Source organism: Argopecten irradians, chromosome 6 (genome assembly GCF_041381155.1).
Source record: "Argopecten irradians isolate NY chromosome 6, Ai_NY, whole genome shotgun sequence".
NCBI classification, from domain to species: Eukaryota; Metazoa; Mollusca; class Bivalvia; order Pectinida; family Pectinidae; genus Argopecten; species Argopecten irradians.
In genome coordinates this window covers 48048779-48071575 of record NC_091139.1, presented here as the reverse complement: position 1 = coordinate 48071575, position 22797 = coordinate 48048779, and the positions used below count along the sequence as shown (strand labels likewise).

The 22797-nt window shown below is 33.8% G+C and overlaps 1 long non-coding RNA gene across 1 annotated transcript; it reads left to right on the top strand.

The window, feature by feature from the left end:
- The first annotated feature begins 5656 nt into the window (after window positions 1-5656).
- Window positions 5657-22027, top strand: LOC138326100 (uncharacterized). The gene is made up of 6 exons (XR_011208873.1): window positions 5657-5671; window positions 5997-6147; window positions 6256-6428; window positions 11253-11374; window positions 16353-16606; window positions 17395-22027. It is a non-coding gene; the product is annotated as an uncharacterized lncRNA (long non-coding RNA).
- Window positions 22028-22797: the final 770 nt, after the last annotated feature.

Sequence of the window (22797 nt, the reverse complement as noted above, 5' to 3'; positions counted from 1 at the left end):
CATTTTGAAAGATATGCCCCTGAAAATTGGCAGTGTTGTAGACTTTTATACCGACTACAAATATGCAAAACATCAGAGTGATATATTAAAACCCCTTGAAACAGGAAGCCGGCAAAGTGATGTGCAGAGACGCGTCTCATACGTGACGAACTTTACGGAGCCATATTTTGGCCATTTTTAAAGTTATGCAACCCGGACTTTGTGGAATTGTCATCATTTTTTCTTTGTCGGTCAAAATATCGGCCATTTTTGAAATTTTCGCAAATGTGACTAGGATTCGTGGTGCAGCTTGCAATTGTCTATCTTTGTACAAAAAATTAGCATTAACCAACAAAAGTCCCTTTCAGTTCCCAAAAGATGGCGATTTTGACAGTAAAAGCCAAAGGTTACAATAAAAATGTCCCGAATCACTGGGATAGTATTTTTCGAAGTACGACGTTCAAATTAAAACTGTGTGATCGTAAAATTTTGACACCGTGAAACTTACTTCCACCTGACCAATAAACGGCCCCCGAATTGGATGTTACGTTCATCGCTTAAACCGACTTAAAAACGTTAGTAAATAATTCATCAAAACCACAATACCCCAATGTGGCAAAATTAAATTTAATTATTAATGGAAGTTTTAAAAATTTTTAATAATTTAACAAAAAAATGATATCAAATAAAATAAGTCAATTCTATTTGTTTAAAGAACATAACTCCCCATTTTCGAAACTCCGCACGTAGAATCCAGTAAAAAACCCAAACATCAACCAATTGCTATACCCCAAGATCCCTTGAAAGAAAAAACTTGTTTGTTCACCCAAATCCTAAGTGACAAAAAATTTCCCCCAAAACATAAACTCAAGTTTGTCAAACTGAATTATAAAATTATAAATGACAACGTGTAAAAACGTGTACAATCCCTCGGTTTCAAAAAAATCATTTGGTAAAAAAAAATCACGTTGACCAGTAATTAAATTAAAGTCCCACTGTACATTGACATACATGCCATAATACGTCCATTTTACATGCTTTTGTAAAAATCAAATCCCAAAATACAAGCCATCAAACATCAAACCCAAAACAATTTGGCAAAACTGATGGCCAAAGTTCCCATGGAATTTCGTACATTTTTCAAGTCACCAAAAATAATCCATATTTTCTAGTTTGACATAAATCTATATGCAATGTTTCGCACAGGCATTTAGCCCTAATTCACTGAACTTGACATCAAATATGTAGATTATGTCCCAATATGTTACCCCAAAAAACTTAAATTTATGCGGAACATTTAAACCGAAATCAACGTATATCAGTGGTAAAACACAAGTTAAAAACCAAGTTACATTTGAAAAATATCCATGCCCTTGAAATAATAATCAACCGGAAGGCACGTACATGTTTATTACAAATAGCTAATAAAAATAAAAACACTGTCATTCAAACAATTCAAATTATAAAACCAAAAAATAACACACAAACTGGCACATTGGAATATCAAACATAAGGCTTGATGAATTTATTCCCATGGCAAAAATAAACTCATGAAAAGTTGAACAATTTCACTAAATTTTACTACTTTCCGAAGGAACGTCAATCAAAATCGGCAAAACATACCTTTCGTACTGCCAATTTGAGAAGCACGTGTTTGATACATCTAAGTTATTTCATTGAAGTGTTCGCTTTTTTGGTTATTTAGGCCCATTTTTTTTATTTTGGTATAATATATACTAAGAAAACTCCCGATTATATATATTTTACAAGTACTTATTTGAATAAATTTGATCAATCCATACGTTCTTATAAATAGCCAAATTTCCCCCGTTTTTTTTTGTTACCCGGGTGAAAAAGTCTACCAGCGAATAACTTAACCATGCACGACATGTAAACCCCCCCAAAAGAATTCAGGTTTACATTTCGTTTTTTTACTTGGTAGTCATTTTCCTACAAACAATTTTTCGATTAAAGTGCTATATGAGAACAAAAAGCGGGTACAATTGTGACGGCAATTAACACCGGTTCGCAAAACTGGCTTCAACAATAAATTCATGTCTACACAAATGGTGTGCCATCAATGAACAATATGTAATTAAAATGCATGACACCACTGAAACAACCCTGAATAAGAATTATTTACAATCGCTTTGTCTTCAAAATCAGAATTTGCAAGCATGAAAGGCACGCCACCTGTGTCTACAACCATGATCAAAATCGTGCACCTCAATGTAGAAGGGATTTCCATATCTGTTTTGCACTTTATTAGTCGCCATAAAGTGCTATATGTACCTTTTTAAGGGGTAATTTTAATTTTCAAAAAAATTAAGGTAAATTTAGGGGGTATAATGTCATTTTAAATATCATGAATCTACTAGAGATTAGATCATGAATTTTAGTTTTAACACCAGGCAATACTGACTAACTGAGCAGCACATGGTATGTTACCCCACTAGTCACATTATACTGACAAATGTTGATGAACCAATAATTAAGTTGATAGCTGAGAGTTAAGCTAGGACTCTGAGCAGTACATAGTTACCTTACCCCACTAGTCACATTATACTGACAAATGGTGATGAACCAATAATTAAGTTGATAGCTGAGAGTTAAGCTTTAATTGCCATGATTATTTACTTTTGGTAATACAGAGATGGAAGTAAAACTAATTTTAAGAAATATATAGTTGTGGACCTGTGAATCGTGCAGACACAACTTAATAAAATGTATTCGTGAGGGAGGGGGAGGCTGAATGGTTAAAACAATGTTACTTCTAAGCCTGCACATCTAATTCAGCTTTAAACTGTGTTCGTATGGATTCTATAGTCTATATAAATGCCAAAGCTTTGTAGACAATCATGTCATAATGCATGCTAGCGCATTATGAAATGATTGTCTGCAAAGCTCACTGCTCTGGCATCTATATAGACCATAGATTCCGTAGGAACTGGAAGATAGCTTAATACTTATATCTACTTTTGTTTTATTAGTTTAACGTCCTATTAACAACCAGGGTCATGTAAGGACATGCCAGGTTTGTTGGTGATGGAAAGCCAGAGTACCCAGAGAAAAACCACAAACCAATGGTCAGTACCTGTCAACTGCCCCACATGGGATTCTAAACTCGCGACCCAGAGGTGGAGGGCTTGTGGCTTGTTTCGAGACATCTTAACCACTCGGCCACCGCGCCTCCTGATTATAAACTCATTTGATGTTACCATGTCATAATGGTCACATTTTGGGTTTCAGTTATACCACCATAGACTTTACTTTGCCTTGTCAACTTAGATTGTCTCTGTAGACGGAATCATCACATTTGAGCCAGATTTCTACTGTTTTAGTTTATATAGTACAAGTGGCAAGTGAATGTAAATATAACAAATCAATATTCATGACTATGAGAGAACTTAATTTTGTCTAAAAGTTGGAGAATTTCCTGGCTTTTATTCTTCAACTTGTAATTTTACCAACAAAATTGACAAACATGTAAAACAAAATCTTTTTCACATGTGTTATCCTAGTACAATACAAATATCTTAACTACACAATATAATATAATATTCTTAGTTATAGAGTCAGTTACTGTACTTACTGACCCCAAAAAGTTAAGCCATAGAATTTGAGTAAGATGTATAGGGACAAGGGCATATTTGGCAACAACCTGGCCCTGTTAGAATCTTACATCAACCCTGAAAGTGATTGTAATGCCATGCAATGTAAGATTTCTGTATTTGGGTACATGATCTTTGAGAATTTTATATCAACTATTATATCAAGGAATTATTTAGTTTGGAATTTTCTGTTGATCCATTTCGTGTACATGTGCATTGTTGATAGAAAATGTAGTTTCAGCCCATTAGAAGTGAGTAAAACACAGCCATATTAGATATAATAAAACAAAGGACTATGTATGGTTTGGGCCCTTTTGGCACTCAAATCCATCAAATTTTCAAAACAGTTATTAAGTTATTAAATTGTTGTATTTGAAATATTTAGTACATCCCTGATTCAACTTTAATCACTGTTTTGTAATTTTGCAGGTGTATTTTTCATGGAAGCCATCCAAAATATGCATACACTGTGAAAATGTGGAAACTTTTTGTTTATGAAACTATAGAACATCCTTGAACAAACTTGGTACTTACTGAGAATAACACATATGTTTGTTCAAGGACGTGCTCTATGGTTTCTGAAACAAAAAATGTCCAAAGTTGTGAAATTTTCATATTTTCATGATTCATGCAATTTTTGGATGGTTACCATGGAAACTACATCATGGCAACTACATCTGCAAAATTAAAAAGTAGTTATTATAGTTTAACTTAATCAGGGATGTACTGTGCCAAATTTAATAATTTAAAAACAAAATGACAGTTTTGAAAATTCAAACCATACATAAAGACTTTTTAAAAGTCCTTTATCACATTAACATTATGACAAAACTAGTATCTCAAGCCATATCTTAAGACACAATGTGATAACACTATTATGACGTCACACTATAACAATATTTCATGGGTTACTGTAGTTCATAATATTTAACCCGAGGTGGTGGTAATCAACTAATGTTACATTGCACGAGGCCGAAGGGTATTATTGTAATCTAGGATTGTCTCTGTAGACGGAAACATCACATTTGAGCCAGATTTCTACTGTTTTATAGTGACGAGATTAAAAGTTTCACTAAAGTTATTTGATAAATTGAATCTGACGGGCTCGTGGCATATCAAATTATTCAACTCATTTGATAAGTTTCGTATTACAATAGCAACTCATGTGAGTTCCTCTATTTATCACATCTAAGGTAAGAACATTTTCAAGGATATCTGATAAAAGGAACACAAAATTCAGATTATGTCTTTATATAGCTACCAGGTATATATCATTGACATCTTAAAAGCCATAAGCAGTTTTCACATCTTTCAAATGATAAAACTATTATTTGGATTACTTTTAGAAATTTATGTTGCTTTGCAGTCATTCAGGTCAAACTCCTTGCATTAATGTTACTATTGAAATGTATTCAAAGTCAGCGGAATGTAAAGCTTTATGTTTATTTGTATATTCTAGGTCTGCTTACATTACATATCTGCGAAATTGATTTTGAAACCATAGTTTGCCATTGTTTCTTACAATAGTGTAATAGATATTGTTTGAAGATAATAATATTAAGATGGTGTGAATACTGCTTAAGGTAAGCTATGAACAATTGTATAAGAGTGCCAAATGTTAAAGTATGTTAGAATATTATTATTTAAAAAATTGCCAAATTGAAAAAAAAAAAAAATTGAGATGAGTTTGCAAAAGAAAAAGTTTTGAATTTTGATTTACTATTTATTCAGTTCATAGCTTACTGCTAGGGGGCACTCTCACAAACCAACATAAAGTGGTGTCATTATGACAATATACATTAAGTGCTTAATATTGCACATTCCTCAGACATCATTTGAAGAGAGTGAATGTTTCAATAAAACCGAAACACACACCTGCTCAGTGATCATTTAGTGTATCTCAACACAAATTTATAGTGTATACTATGTACAAAATGTACAATGACTTTAGTTTAATTGCACATTTATGTATGAGGACTTGATCATCTAATCCCAGTTTATTTTTGTTCACATTTGCATATTGCTGGTCATGATAATGGTTTTTCAACAGTTCTGAATGCTCTGTCTGGTGTCAGCAAAAGGTAAGGCACTATATATACTATGTACAGAACAAAGATTTGTGTGTACATGTATATGGATTAAAAGTATTTAAGGTTCTCTCATGGCACCTGTGTGTACATGCATGTGGATTAACGACCCTATGGGGATCTCAACCCTTGGGTTGGGCATTCATTGAAATACCCCTAAGGTTGTGATTTCATTGTAACACCCTGGTTCCCACAAGTAATTGACATGATTTTGAATAAAACCTTATCATTTTATACATACCTTTATCATTAATCAGCTACTTTCATTCATTCATTTTATTCATTTGATTTGTTTAATCATTCATTTATTTTGTTTCAGTCATGCTAATAATTGTACCGTTCTGTCCTGCATTGAGTTGAATTTGACCATATATTATTTCCAACATGTAGACACCATCAAGAGGAGTTAACTACTTTCTCGAAAATACCAGACACAGTTACCTGTCTATAAATGACCAGAGTATTAATTGGTGAGTATAATTTGTCTGTTTTCTCTTAATAATTTTTCTTCTTTTTTTTTCAACTTTGGTTAAATAGTCAAGCAGAGTGATGAGTTGTCTCCCTTCCACTGTCTGTAGGTCTCTGATGAAGGGCAGTCATCCTGAACTCATCGTGTATTATCGCGGAAATAACCAATTCCCCCTATTCCCAGAGGAGTTCCGGATGATTTAGCAATCAGATGACCTAAGATGGTAGACCACAATTACATGCTTCCTGTTCCATTACCCACGAATGAAGTTCCTTCAGAAATGTATGTATTTTATGAAGACATGCAGCATGTCTCTGTGAACTTAGTATTTGTCAACTTTAATATAGTATAGATGTCTCCTATGCATGTCAATATTAGTAGTGTGAGATCACAGGCGTTTGGCTCTATATATAAGTTTCTTTTCTACCTAACTTTTTGAAGCTGAAATGTTGACATGCAGTGGTTTTCGAGCTACCCATTAGAACCCTGACGTGTTCATCGGAGGACAACACAGTATCCGACCAGATGAAATCTGACTGTTTTACGATGTTTCTGGATACCTAGTGACATTTATATGGCATGATATATATTTATATATTATTGCCTTCTTTTGAGCGCACTATGGTCTAACAGTGTTGTCGAGGTATGGCATAGTGCCCGAGCCGGTGTCATATAAAATTTTGACCCCCCCATTAAATACAATATTTTAAGCATAAAATATTGACCCCCCCCCCCCTATAAAATATTGATCCCCCCTAATGCAGTATAATCATTGATAAACTGCACCCTAAATATATACATTGTAGTCCTGAGAAGTAATATCATCAGTACCTATGGGTTTGCTCAGGTAATACACAAGGTGTCACACTTACCTGTAAGTGTGGGGATGGCCCCCTGGGGCTACATGTATATACCTTTATATGACCTAATTGACACTGCATATCTATATACATATATAGGCCTGCCCCATGTATCATTAAAGGTGACAAGTTGAATGTATGGATTAATTATAGTGTTATCATGGGACTATTAATACAGTTTTTGTTGAATTATTATGTTGTTTTTAAAAGAAAGTTATTTATAAATATACATATTATATACAAAGCATATACATTTTCTGTATAACTGGGATTTACATGTACACTGTGTATTTAAAATTGTACAGTATAAATGAAATGTGATATTAGGGAAGAAATAATTTTACATGTTATTAAATGATCATAATAATTACGAAAATGTAAATAAAAAAACAAAGATTAAATAAAGGTGTTAATTTGTTAAAGATGCTCCACCGCCGACAGAGCATAAATTATATTCATCATTTTAACAATAATAGGTGTTTAATCGTGTATATATATGCCTATCTATATCTCCTATATCTCCACCCATAAGTTATTGACTACCCTATCTATATCGCCTATATTTCTACCCATAAAATATTGACCCACCCTATCTATATCTCCTATATCTCTACCCATAAAATAATATTTACATATGCCCCTATATAGTCAACGGGAGGGGAGTTGCGTTCAAATTAGCGTAAACGCAATGACGTATGAATACAAACGCAGTGCAGGTTCGGACTACTTCTAGTTCACGCTTTGATAAGATTTTGCGTCATAAGTTGACGAATTTTAAAATAACAATAAAGAGTTTTTATTAGTAGATCCAATTAAATATGTATTTGACATCAAAACAAAACATGTGTTCAAGCATTGTAACGGTTATAAACTACAAAATGAATCGCTGGTCGGGGCTACAACAGAGGGGCTTTCCTCAGGAATGTTCGGGGAATCCCATATGCATAGTTAGGTCAGATGTACATGTGTGTACGGTCACTCATCTCACCTAAATATACAGAACATCTGATTGTCTGTGAATAATTCTGGGAGCGTCTAAGCGAACAAGAGGTTAACAGATCATATACAGGTTTCCAGAAAAAAAAACATTACAGGTAGCCTATCCGAAACAGTATCATCAGCTAAATGGCCCCGTCTTTGCATTCAAAATAGACCTACACACACGCAAATACTTGTCTATCCTCCGTACAATAAAAGAAAAGTCATGACTATGAAGAATTTAGTGTATATCGCGTTCTTAGACCGATACATACATGACAAACATTCAACAGCTCAACGGTCATACCATCAATAGGCTTTATCACAGTCACTTTCCTCAGTTGAAAATCAAATATGGCGGCTCGCTTCACTTCGGACCGCATCACTACCCTGACAACGATACATACCGGTAGACTTTCCGCCTTGGTTATCTCAATTTTTATTCGAAATGGACATTATTAATATATATTATCAAATTGAGAAAAAATATATGTTGAAAATAATAGAAAAGTGTCATTGTTGTATTTCAACCCAAACTGCAGCTATAAAATTCAACAATCGGAACTATATCTTCGGTCATCCTGACTACCGTAGTTACCCAACTTAGCAACCATCACCGTTTTAAATTTTACGTAAAAGTAGATTTATTTATGTAAATATATGGATTGAACAGTGTTTTGATTGCGTTAAAGGTGGTATGAACGCAATGGGATACAGACATATTCTACATGTAGCGCTAAGCGCAATCTCTATTTGACCCGCCCTATCTATATCTCCTATATCTCTACCCATAAAAATATTGACCCGCCCTATCTAATTCTCCTATATATCTACCCATAAAATATTGACCCACCCTATCTATATCTCCATCCATAAAATATTGACCCACCCTATCTATATATCCACCCATAAAATATTGACCTACCCTATCTAAAACCTCTTAAACCTGCATGCACACGTCAACTTTGAAATGTTGAAGATCACATATTTTACTCAAATGTTTTTCTTAATTCTAATTAATTTAAAAAAATTAGTTATATACATAAAATTATCTGAAATTGTATAGTTTTAATTAAATCTAGTTATCTATATCTACACCCATAAAATACTCATTTACCCTGTATATATCTCATATATTGCGATCCACCCATATAATAATTCATCTATTTTATTATCTACATGTATAATTGTATAGATTTGCCATATAATAATCATCTACTCTATAACTCCAAACTATAACTATCAAAATCTATAATTAATTCTTGTTTTTTCCTTTTCCTCGTCTTCATAAGATAATTGATTACATGTCTCCCTCAGGTATCATACGTACATTGCATCATTTATGTACTGTACGTATTTAATATATATTTGATACATTGTATAATAGATATACATAACTTTATTTGTAACATGTAATAATTCAACAGAAAAAAGTAGTAGAAGTTGCATGACCACACTAATAATTATTTTACACATTTAACTTGTCACCTTTAATGATACATGGGGTAACAGGGGTATACATGTATAAGCAGTGTCAAGTCATATATGATACATGGGGTAACAGGGGTATACATGTATAAGCAGTGTCAAGTCATATACATGTAGGTATGTATATACATATGTGGCTAATTATATAGCCCCAAGGGGCCATCCCCACACTTACAGGTAAGTGTGACACCTTGTGTATTACCTGAGCAAACCCATAGGTACTGATGATTTTACTTCTCAGGACTACAAATGTATATATTTTGTGTATAATATGAATTATTATACTGCTTTAGCTAGGGGGGGTCAATATTTTATGCAGGGATCTGTCTCAAATTTTATATGGAAGTTCTCCTAGGACCTTAGTTGTGCATATTGCAATTTTGGACTGATTGGTCGAAAGATGGCTGACAGGTAGCCATCTTGGATTTTGATAATTGAAGTTTGGTACTGTTATATATCTCAGAAAGTACTCAAAGGATCTTTCTCAAATTTCATATGTAGTAATATGTAGTAAAAGTTGGAAAACTTAATGAAAAGCAGAGAAAAGATCCCTCTTTCAATTGTCAGATATAGATCATTCTTTGGTAGACGCCAAGATCCCTATGGGATCTCTTGTCTAGAATAACCATGTAAGATTTGAAGCACATGCACATAAATCCACTAACGTTGGAATCAATTATGATTAGGGTAACTGAAAAATGATTGTTAGGGTAACACCATGTTGGATCTAGGTAACTGCAGTTAACTTAATCATAGTAATCCGGTTCCCCCCTGTGAATGTCAGATAGGTTGTACTATTTTGTATTTTTTGCTCCCTTTTAAAAAAGATATAAATTTTCAGGTCAGGATGACCTATATTCATCATGCTTTGTGCGCTGTACGTAAACTTTTCTTCTTAATAATGGAAAGGCCCAGGGTCCTCATATTGGGCCTGCGGCATGCTGGCATGAAGGGCTACCATGTTTGTTCAAATGAATGACCTTGACCTTCATTCCCTCAAGGTACTATATTCTTTATATTTTGCCAATAATCAGATGACTGTTAAGGCACATGGGCCTTTAAATTTGTATTAGTTCTTGCCAATTTTTCAGGTTTGAATTTAACTCTATAAATATAATATATGTCCTTGGAATATCTCCAAGGGTAATTTTTTTCTCTTTTTACATCAAGTGGCATATATTAAAGCATTGAACGTCTTTCAGTTAGCATTCATAGCTGAAATGAATGCTAACTGAACAGAGGCAAATTCCATGAAGCGCACAACAATTGTGATGTCATAGTGATAATGAAGTCATGAAAAAAAGGCTGAAGTTCATAGTTTATATGCTTGCAAACTGCACTTTTGTAAGGTTACATAGTGGGACTGCAGTGGAAAATGTAAATATTTTTAATTTTGCAATTGATTCATTCAGAAAATTAGGGCAAACATTAACTTTATGGGGCTAGTTTTGGGCGGGGTTTTTGGAAATAAAGAGTTATCTCCCCCTGATCTTCATTTTTATTTAAGTTGTTCACATTTCCCTAGAGTACACTACCTATACTAAAGTTATTAGTATAAATATTTCCATTCTACTTTCAGTTTCCCGTTTAATCTATGTTAAACAAAATGGGCAATCAGGCTATGAACTTCAATCTGGTCAAGCGTATGAATATTTAACGTTTCCGCGTCACTGATAATGTATACAATGTATACTAAGGCCTATACATAACAGTCAAAGAATATGTTTTGTTAGGTATTTATATTTACAATTCAAATTGAATTTGATTATTATGATTGCAGGAATCTCCATCTTCAGACAGTACGAGTAGACAACTTGCTGTTGCAGTAGCAGACCAACACATGCAGCTAGCAACCTCCCATTTTGACATCAAACCTTATGGATATGTAGCTTTCCAAAAATGGTAAATTAAATCTTATGTAATTATGCATTGGCTGTCATATTTTTGACATCCATTGGTGCGTAACATACATGGGGTGTTCTAGCATAGCCATAAGATATACAAGCACAAAATGCTTATATTTACATTGTAAGTAGTCACACCCTGTACCTCCTACCCTGTACCCTTACCCCCTACCCCCTACATGAGTTGCTATTACGGACAGCTCATGTAGGGGGTAAAGGTACAGGGTACAGGGTACAGGATACCGGGTAAGGGTTACAGGGTACAGGGTACTAGAATCAGGTACATCCCATTTTAAATAGAAAATAAGTACATGCATGAAAATATCATTTGATGCAGCAGCCTATGATTTGATGGAAATTATGGGCTTCCAGTGTGTTGCCATGGATAACTGCTGAACATTGGCAGTTGTTGAATGCAGAGCTTGGAAATTTCGTCTAGAACTACTCCTATGGCTCTTATAGTAGTGTGCTTGCCTTATCAGATGCTTGTTCTTGTCTAAAAATAATTTCATCAACTCCTCAGTGGTTATCTATTGCATTTGTGGAACATGCGTCACTTTGGCTTGGGTATGGGTACAGCGTACATGTTGTACATGCTTAATCGTATTGATCAACGATTTGGAATTTCAATGGTATCAATCAAAATAACTCAACAACAACAACAACGTGAAATTTGTCAATATTTCTTGTTATATGTTTCATAAGGATTATAGAACAATACATTTATGTCATATTTTGCTTTGTGGTTATGTAACAGAATTAACCTCACTGAATTGTGCCTTTAATATGCTGATGTAGCAAAATTTATTAATTAATATATATCAAGTGTGTGCTTCGGTTTTATTGAAGCATTCATACTCAAATGAAGTGCCTGATATGACATTCAAATGAGAATGCCCCCTAGCGGTCAGCTATGAAATTTTTAAACGGTACCAAAATTTTTATGAGTTTCTTCTTCTCAATAACCGAAAGGCCCAGGATACTGATATTTGGCCTGTAGCATGCTGGGATGAAGGGCTACCAAGTTTGTTCAAATGAATGACATTGACCTTCATTCAAGGTCACAGGGGTCAAATAGGCTAAAAATCTTTAAACAACTTCTTCTCAAGTCTGAAAGGCCAAGAATACTCTTATTGGGCCTGCAGCATACTTTGATGAAGGGCTACTAAGTTTGTTCAAATTAATAACCTTGACTGTCATTCAGGGTCACAGGGGTCAAATAGGTTAAAATCTTGAAATAACTTTTTATGAATAACTAAGAGGCCTAGAGACCTGATATTGGGCCTGTGACATGCTGAGATGAAGGGCTACCATATTTGTTTTTAAAAAAAATTACCTTGATCTTCATTCACAGGGGTCAAATAGGCTAAAATCTTTAAACGACTATTGTGTATTGTGCAAACAGTCAGATGACCGTTAAGGCCCATGGGCCTCTTGTTTTACTTCAAATTATGAAAAATGGTCTACCGAAATCTGTAATAATATAATTGTCTTTTTTCAAATTAATGTATTCAAATGGTGATTGTACTTCATAGCTGACCATAAGCAGTATTCACACTTTAATAAACAGAGACTATATCAATATACATATTTAGCATGATATTAATATAACCTTTACCAAGATAGGAACACTGCTTCTGGCTTTTATTTTAAATAAAAAAACTACCAAATACATATCTATCTACGTCAAAATATTGTCACATTTTTGGAAAAAAATCACACTGCCTACATGTGAAATATTACATATAGTCTTATACTGCATGCCATTTGTATTTAAGCATTTGTAAGGTTACATAGTGGGACTGTAGTGAACATGTAAATATAATTTCATGAATCTTAACAATTAAATGAGCTTTTCATTATTCAAGTTCTCATAAACCAAGAGGCCCATCAGAGACCTGAATTTGTGTCTGTAGTATGATGATATGCAGAGCTAACAAGTTTGATGACAATGACCTTAGTTCAAGCTTCAAATAGGCTTAAATGACTTCTTTATTAAAAGAAAAAGCCAATTTGGTTAAAAATATTTGCTTGAACAGGTGGCAGAAATCATTGATTAGGACATTATTTTTTTTACAATGGATGTTGATATTGATCGAAGGAAATGTGACAATTTTTTGATGTCTATTCTAGCTAGCCAAGTGTATAGATGTACAAATTTTAAGTTGTTTTAATTTCTATGAATGAATATCATTATAAAGCTTTACACATTCTAACTAGAACATGTTCCACTGTTCTCTCTATAAGTTGTTCAATATCAAAAATGTATGGGTGAATTGAATATTCACATTTTACGAAATTGCTGCTGACATTTAATTTTCAATAAAATGAGTACTCCACAAGCAATGTGGAGCCATGTGTATGGATACATGCTCGATCAATTATAGCTGATCCAAGATTTAGAAATGATTTCGGGGGAAAAAAAGAGGCCTATTTTTACAGAGTCTGTGACATGGCACTTGAACTATAATACTGTTTGACTATAACCAGTCACAATTCCAAAGCATATAAGTTGAAATCAAATGGAAATAGGTAACTGATTACATTGTCTATATATATATATATATATATATATTGCTTTTATAGAGGAAACAGGGAATATTGATTAAGGAAAACAGTTGAATTGATGAAAAGTAATGACATATTTTTATCTGAAGTATTATTTCAAAGGATATAAGAGTGTTGGATGAGTAATATTTCGACACGAAAAAAATATAATTCATATATAGTTAATATAAAAAAGTAAAATCAAAGTTGAAGAATAAAAGCCAGACAATTCTTCAATTATCATTTACTTTTCAATTAATCTTTAAAAAATATTACTTAACTACAGAGTTCACAAACGAGGAACCTTATTTAATATTTACATATGGTAAGTTTAGATAAAAAGTAGTTATCATAATTAACTAAGAACTGCATGACACAACAAAGCATTAATGAGCCTAAGTTGTGTCTGCACGTATCACAGGTCCACAACAATTAAAATCATTAATGCCTTAAATTGTGTCTGAACGTATTACAGGTCCACAACAATAACTAATTAATGCCTTAAGTTGCTAAGTTGTGTCTGCACGTATCACAGGTCCACAACAATTAAAAATCATTCATGCCCTAAGTTGTGTCTGCACGTATCACAGGTCCACAACAATTAAAAATCATTAATGCCCTAAGTTGTGTCTGCACGTATCACAGGTCCACAACAATTAAAAATCATTAATGCCCCAAGTTGTGTCTGCACGTATCACAGGTCCACAACAAATTGAAAATTGGTATAAATTAAGGATTATTGTGGGTACCAGGTAATTAGTGTAGTATGATAAAAACCCATTGGGTGTGAGAACCAAAAATGATTGTTTGAGTTAATATATAGTGTTTACCATGTGGCCAGGCAAATTCCTTAATTTCGGTTGTCAGTATTCTATTTGAAGATGCAATTTAATCAGACAGTTTAAAAAGCTAAATACCCAGTCATAATTATATATATTTCAACAATTTAGCAACAAGTACTACCTGACCTGGCAGAAATGTTATACAAAATGTATTTCCAAATGCATCTAACATGGTCTTTTGTATTGGATTATGCAAGGCCTGATATTTAATCTGTGAATGTAATATTTATTTGAATATGTATAAAGATCATTGCTTTTGAGTGTCTGTGTCATCACTATTTGTGCCATATGAAGATGTTATAATTGTCATTTTCTTCCCATTGGGTAGTGTAATTGTCAAAGGTTAATTCAGTGTTTGTGGAGGGACTCTAAAGTTTGGGTCAATGGATATTCTGTCAGTGTTAACGATTACAGGATGGGTGTTTTCATTAGAAGTTGGTTGAATCCGATTATTCCTTTCTACATATGTAATTGGTGGATATGGTGCTACAGATGGTACATTTGGTAATGGTGATTGATTATTATCAGTATTATCACCATTTGATCTAGTTAATAGTTTGGTTTTGTCTTCTGCTGTTGGAGCATGAAGGTTTATTTTACTTTTCTGTCTTTTGTTTTGAATTTTTTTGAAAGTAGGTTGTTTTTCAAAATTTTGGTTGCTTGATACTTTGAATTGGGGTTTCAATTTGGTTGTTGGCAATAAAAAGCTTCTTGCCTCATTGGTTTTTACTATGTTTTCAAGTGACACAACTATTGATTCCAGGTGTTGTGGTTGAGATGTTGCTGCTTCACTCTGATGTTGTATTGCATCAATAGCCCGTGTTAAGCGCTCTAATAACCTGTCTGTCTTCATTTTATCATTGACTTTATGAACTCTGGTGTTCACTAAATCGCTTACATGATTGTCATCAGAGTCCTTTGGTGTATTTAATGAGTGTACTTTATGAATATGTTTACACAATGAATTTGAATCTGGGCATGAACATTTGAACATGTGACCACACAAATTAACACATGGGATATTTTTACATTTCAAAAAACATGACTGTAGTTCACATACTGAAGCACCCCTGGTAACTGTGTATGGTGGAACATTTATATTAGAAGACCTCACTGTGTATTGGTTTTCATTTACATGTTCTACAAAATTATCGGGGATATCTAACCCTGAAGTATGCCTATCTGATATATCTGTTGAATCGACATGCTGAGGTTTATCATAGTTGGTATATCTAAACCTGTTTAAATAATAATGCTTTTCCATGTCAAGTAGAATGGAAATTAATCTGTCGACTCTTTTGTTTTGTTTTCTATCAAAATATATAGTTTTAAGTTTATTGTGGAAGCTTTCCAAAAACATGTTAGTATTTAATTCAGTTTGCAGGTCTGGTTGGCGTAAATGAAGAGCCCATTTTTCAGGTCTTGACAGATAGTTTTTTTGGAAATAAGATACAAATTCCGGTTCTAATATTGAATATTTTGCCATGAACTGTTTAATAAATTGGTTGTATTCAGATTCAGTCTTTGAATTTAAAATTGAATGAAGAAAAAAAAAAAATTCTATTTTGTGGTCTTTATTTTTAACAGATGCATGTAATTTTCGACGCCATGACTGATTAACATGCCAGACACAAAGATAGTGGTGCAAGTTATTACCAAATACTGTTCGGGCAGCTGTAATACTAGCGGAATCATCGTCTGTGAGAAAAAAACGTATTTCTGTATCTGGACATTTACACTTTACAGCATTGAGAAAAATTTGCAAAGTTGATGTATCTTCACGGCCTGAAATACAAAAAGCCACTGGATACCCTTTATGGTAATCATCCACAACTAATAAGGTGATTAATTTGAAGTTATAGATATTTGTTTTGTGTGTAGAGTCCATGCACAGCAATCTGCTTCCAAATTTTTCATACATATCAATTTGTTCCTTTGTCATTAAAACTAATATAAAGTCATCTTTTGTTAATTCTGGTAAGGTAGGTTCCAATTTACCAACCTGTTTAAAACAAAGAACTGGATTAGTATCTGTATTGGATTCTAACTCCTTTACCCAAAGACAAATTGAAGTGGCATCATCGGGATGTCGTTTATACTCGCATTCTACAAGTTTACTTTTCATAGCCATAATATTTTTTCTGTTAATTAGTTGATAAAATTTAATATCATTGCTGCTGCGTCCATCTAAATTTCCAATGTCACATTGGATATCATCTAAAATTTTATCAACAGGAATCCCCAAATATAATTTTCTGGAAATGTCATTCCTTATATTTTCAGGCATAGGTAAATATTTAGTTTGTTCGAAATCGACAGAATGACTATGAGATGAGATGTAGGTTACCTTTACATGACCTGTAGCCTTATCTATACTAACATACATCCTAGATGGACAGAGATCATTAAGTTTACAAGACCCTTTCTTATTTGATCTGCGTTTCTCATTTGCTTTACGCTGGTGCTTATTTATTCCACTTCTGTTACAAACAAACTGCATGGTAGTGGAAGTCTTGCCCTCTTTGCCTGGGCGTTCGCTTCTGAAAAACACATTATTGTTTAACTCTTGTGTGCTTTTCCATTGTTTAAATTCGTCAAATGTTTCAAATTCTAATTTTGTTGTTTCTAGGGTTGCAGAATGAACAGAAGTTAAATGGGGCAAAAGCTGTTTTACTCTATTAAAGCGGGCTGGACAGGAAGGAATCATGCAGCGGATTGAATTTTTGTTTTGTTTTGAACTGCTTGGATTATCTGAGTGAATTCTTTTATTGTGGCGTTGCAAAGTTGTTAAGCTACTGAATACAGAATGACACTCTTTACAGCTTATCGTTTGTAAACCTGATTGCTTTGGATTCTTGATGGGTTGACTGAAGCTTGAAAATTCCGTTTCTTCCCACTTAAATGTTCCAAATGGCTGCTCAAATGAAATAGACTCTTCGCTTTGACTAAGATCAGTATTTCGTTGTACTACTGCATCATAGTGGCCACCACCAAAATTTGTAAAAGCTATGTGCAGGTCCATATGTGGTTTATTTGCAAAATGTTCGATAGAAAAAACTCTGGAATCTATTATTGTACCCCCATATGTAACCAATATGTTTACCCCTAGTGCCAGTGACAACGCAACAACACTTTCCTGACCAGCATATACTCCATTCCTTGACAAACGGTTTATTTCATTCAGCATATGCTGATGAGGATCAATTGTTGCATCGTCTGGATGGAAAAAATCTTGAAATAAATGAAGATTTTCATTCATGAACTCTGTAGCAGTTTGACGTAGGTATTCATGCGAATCCTCATCCCCTAACAAAACAAAACTTATGGCCCTAAATAAACAATTACCATCACCCAACACTTGTCTCCTCATTAATCCGAAATCATTAAGATACTCGTCCTGGTTCCTCACCTCAACATTCCTCTCCTTGGATCTTTGGGCCATAAACTACAAAAACATGGGTTTCCATAATCATTCATATCATTCATAGATGAATTAATGTCTTCAATTTACAATTTTGATTAATCTAAATTTGAAAAAATTTAAAAGTATTTGAGTAAACAGACAGCACTATAATATGGGTTATGTATGACATAATTTTGTCTCTAGCAGTGAAGGTCCATAAATTTCAAAAAAATTTGATTACAATTTCCGTCTTGGTTTTCTATTTGCTTGTGGTAATATGTCGTGACATCTTTACCACTTGGCCACCTCAGGTATAGTGTAATTGTTGAAAAAATACATTTACTATGTATTTTCAAAATGTTATGTAATTGTTTTCAAAAGTGGGCATTTAAATCAAAATGAAAGTGGAACGGATGCAATTGTCAAAATAGTTAAACTTCAACCTTTCTTGTCATAATTTGTTGTGATATGATTAAGATATATATTTACATTACATTCCATATTATACATACCATAGCTCTTTAAAGGTATCAAAGGAAAAGCATTGGCATGAAAACAACAAAAATATGAACCAATATCCAAACTGGAATATAAATAACAAATGTTAGGTAATAAAACTCCATGGATGACTTTCACCTCTAGCAAAAATGAATTGAGAAGTGATTGATGTGTATTAAAATCAAACCCATATCCAATTCAGCAATGCCAGAAATAGTGATCTTTCATTGATGTGTTGATATGCAAGTTTCACATAAAAACAAATCAATTTTAATACTGTTTCAAAATTTCATAGTCCTATTAGAGCATGCCAGGTTTAGGAAATTACTCTACTCAGGTGGAGGGCTTGTGGTAATACTTGTATATAGAAACACCGTACCACTAAGTCACCAAAGTCCGTTCTTAAGGACCAATAACAGAAAATTCAAAGACATAAATTTCAAATTGCAATAAAAAAAACCAGTTTTTTGTGATCAAAAATAAAGTAATGATATTTACTGTCATGTGGTTTCCTGCATCTAATGTAACCTGTGCCAATTATACAGTAGTTATGTTTGAAAACTTCATAAATTAAATAAACTGATAGTTCTCCAACAATAATGGCCAATTGGCAACTAAATTTTAATTCAATAAAATAAATTTTAAGTTTCTCTATATACATATTGATGCTGAAATTATATTAAGTAATTAATTTATTTCTTCATCTTTTTAAATTTTATTTAAATCAATAAAACTGACATTTTTAGTATGAATATCTCACCATGGGTTCAATACTGGAAGTATTGGATTCAACGTTGGAACTGGCACTGACAGTCTGCATTTCTATGCAGTTCCTCAGAGGAATCTGCTTAATGATAGTGTTAATTTCAAGAAGTATGATTAATGAAAATTCTCATTACAACATTAAACAATATTTCAAAAACACGTTTTCTTTGTCATTGTCTATACAAATCTGTACTGAATCACATGCCAAACTTGCAATTCATTTACATTAACAATAACACAGTTCTTACCGGTTAGAGTCGCCTGCTTTGCAGACAAATGAGGTTAATATTTGTATATTTACGTACATGTATCTTTCTCAAATTAATGAATATCTTGATTCAATCAACGCTTATGAATAAAGACAAATGATATACAGACAATAACAATTACACTTTTAACTTTTTACTTTTTTCATCTGTACTAACAAGCCCCCTACTGAATCGGTCCTATTAAACACCCTAAAATATCTGTACTTACAAGCACCCTACCGTATCGGTCCTATTAAACACCCAATAATATATGTCCTAACAAGCACCCTACCGTATCGGTCCTATTAAACACCCTATCATATCTGTACTAACAAGGACCCTACCATATTGGTCCTATTAAACACAATACTGTATCGCTTTTAAAAAGCAGTAGTTTCCTACCGTATATCTCCTACCAAACACCCTACCGTATATCTCCTACCAAACACCCTACCGTATATCTCCTACCAAACACCCTACCGTATATCTCCTACCAAACACCCTACCGTATATCTCCTACCAAACACCCTACCGTATATCTCCTACCAAACACCCTACCGCATATCTCCTACCAAACACCCTACCGTATATCTCCTACCAAACATCCTACCGTATATCTCCTACCAAACACCCTACCGTATATCTCCTACCAAACACCCTACCATATATATCCTACCAAAGAAATTTTGTTTGCAAACTGTGTGAATCCGCGTAGCGCATTCTCACAAAAGTTTGCAAACAAAATTTATTTCATAACCCGATGAAGTTAAAAACTAGTGACATCATTGCTTATAATTAATTTCTCAGACTACTTAATGATATAAAGTATGTTTAAACGTACGATTCCATTGATTTTCCATTATGGATTATTTTTTCTAAATCGATACACAACTTCGACGTCTCTATTGTGACGTCATGATAACGTCAGGTTTTCGCTATATCTGTCCTATTAAACACCCTATCATATCTGTACTAACAAGCACCCTATCATATCTGTCCTATTAAACACCCTATCATATCTGTACTAACAAGCCCCCTACTGAATCGGTCCTATTAAACACCCTAAAATATCTGTACTAACAAGCACCCTACCGTATCGGTCCTATTAAACACCCAATAATATATGTCCTAACAAGCCCCCTACTGAATCGGTCCTATTAAACACCCTAAAATATCTGTACTAACAAGCACCCTACCGTATCAGTCCTATTAAACACCCAATAATATATGTCCTAACAAGCACCCTAACATATCGGTCCTATTAAACACCCTATCATATCTGTACTAACAAGGACCCTACCATATTGGTCCTATTAAACACAATACTGTATCACTTTTAAAAAGCAGTAGTTTCCTACCGTATATCTCCTACCAAACACCCTACCGTATATCTCCTACCAAACACCCTACCGTATATCTCCTACCAAACACCCTACCGTATATCTCCTACCAAACACCCTACCGTATATCTCCTACCAAACACCCTACCGCATATCTCCTACCAAACACCCTACCGTATATCTCCTACCAAACATCCTACCGTATATCTCCTACCAAACACCCTACCGTATATCTCCTACCAAACACCCTACCGTATATCTCCTACCAAACACCCTACCGTATATCTCCTACCAAACACCCTACCGTATATCTCCTACCAAACACCCTACCACATATCTCCTACCAAACACCCTACCGTATATCTCCTACCAAACATCCTACCGTATAATCTCCTACCAAACACCCTACCGTATATCTCCTACCAAACACCCTACCGCATATCTCCTACCAAACACCCTACCGTATATCTCCTACCAAACACCCTACCGCATATCTCCTACCAAACACCCTACCGTATATCTCCTACCACATATCTCCTACCAAACACCCTACCGTATATCTCCTACCAAACATCCTACCGTATATCTCCTACCAAACACCCTACCGTATATCTCCTACCAAACACCCTACCATATATATCCTACCAAAGAAATTTTGTTTGCAAACTGTGTGAATCCGCGTAGCGCATTCTCACAAAAGTTTGCAAACAAAATTTATTTCATAACCCGATGAAGTTAAAAACTAGTGACATCATTGCTTATAATTAATTTCTCAGACTACGTAATGATATAAAGTATGTTTAAACGTACGATTCCATCGATTTTCCATTATGGATTATTTTTTCTAAATCGATACACAACTTCGACGTCTCTATTGTGACGTCATGATAACGTCAGGTTTTCGCACCATTCTCAGATTTTTTCTTTATAATATATAAAGAAAAAGTATCGGCCAATCAGAAAGTCGGATTTAGTATGAAAACAAATAAAAATTAATTATTATATACATTTTAAGTTTTCTTTTGTATGATTTGCCTATAAACAAATGCTAGTTATAGCAGAATACAATTTGATCTTTTAATATCAAACCAAATGATATAATTATCGAGAGGTCAATGAAGGGACCGCAATGCATCCTGGGAGAGATTGTGAAACCTGATGTCAAGACATTGTTAACATCATGACATCGCAAAGGACTTCCTGTCCAACAAAAATACTACACAGACCAAGTCACTGGATAGCAAATAGATCATGTGATCAGATATTTATAACTTTAAAAACTATCAAATATTTATATGATTGTAAGTGAAGACTGTAACTGTCATATACACATAAGTAATGGTTGAAATCCAACTCTCTAATGTGGGGAACACAAAGTCATGTTGTCCTATCGCACCCAAAAGTCGAATCACTCATGCATATAACCGTATTTAGTGAAGAAAAGTGGAAGCGTGTCAAAGTGATATCATTTAGATAACTCCAGGTCATTGGTATGCTATTGGCAAAACCAGGCTGGGCATGAAACAATATTTTTTTCTAAACTAGATAACATCAGCACTCTTTAAATCAGAACGAAAAAAAAGTTTCAATTCATATCCTATACCAATTGTATATTTCTACTAAACTCTGTCATCTGCTGTCAAATATTTCTTATACTAAACTCTGCCATCTGCTGTCAAATATTTCTTATACTAAACTCTGTCATCTGCTGTCAAATATTTCTTATACTAAACTCTGTCATCTGCTGTCAAATATTTCTTACACTAAACTCTGTCATC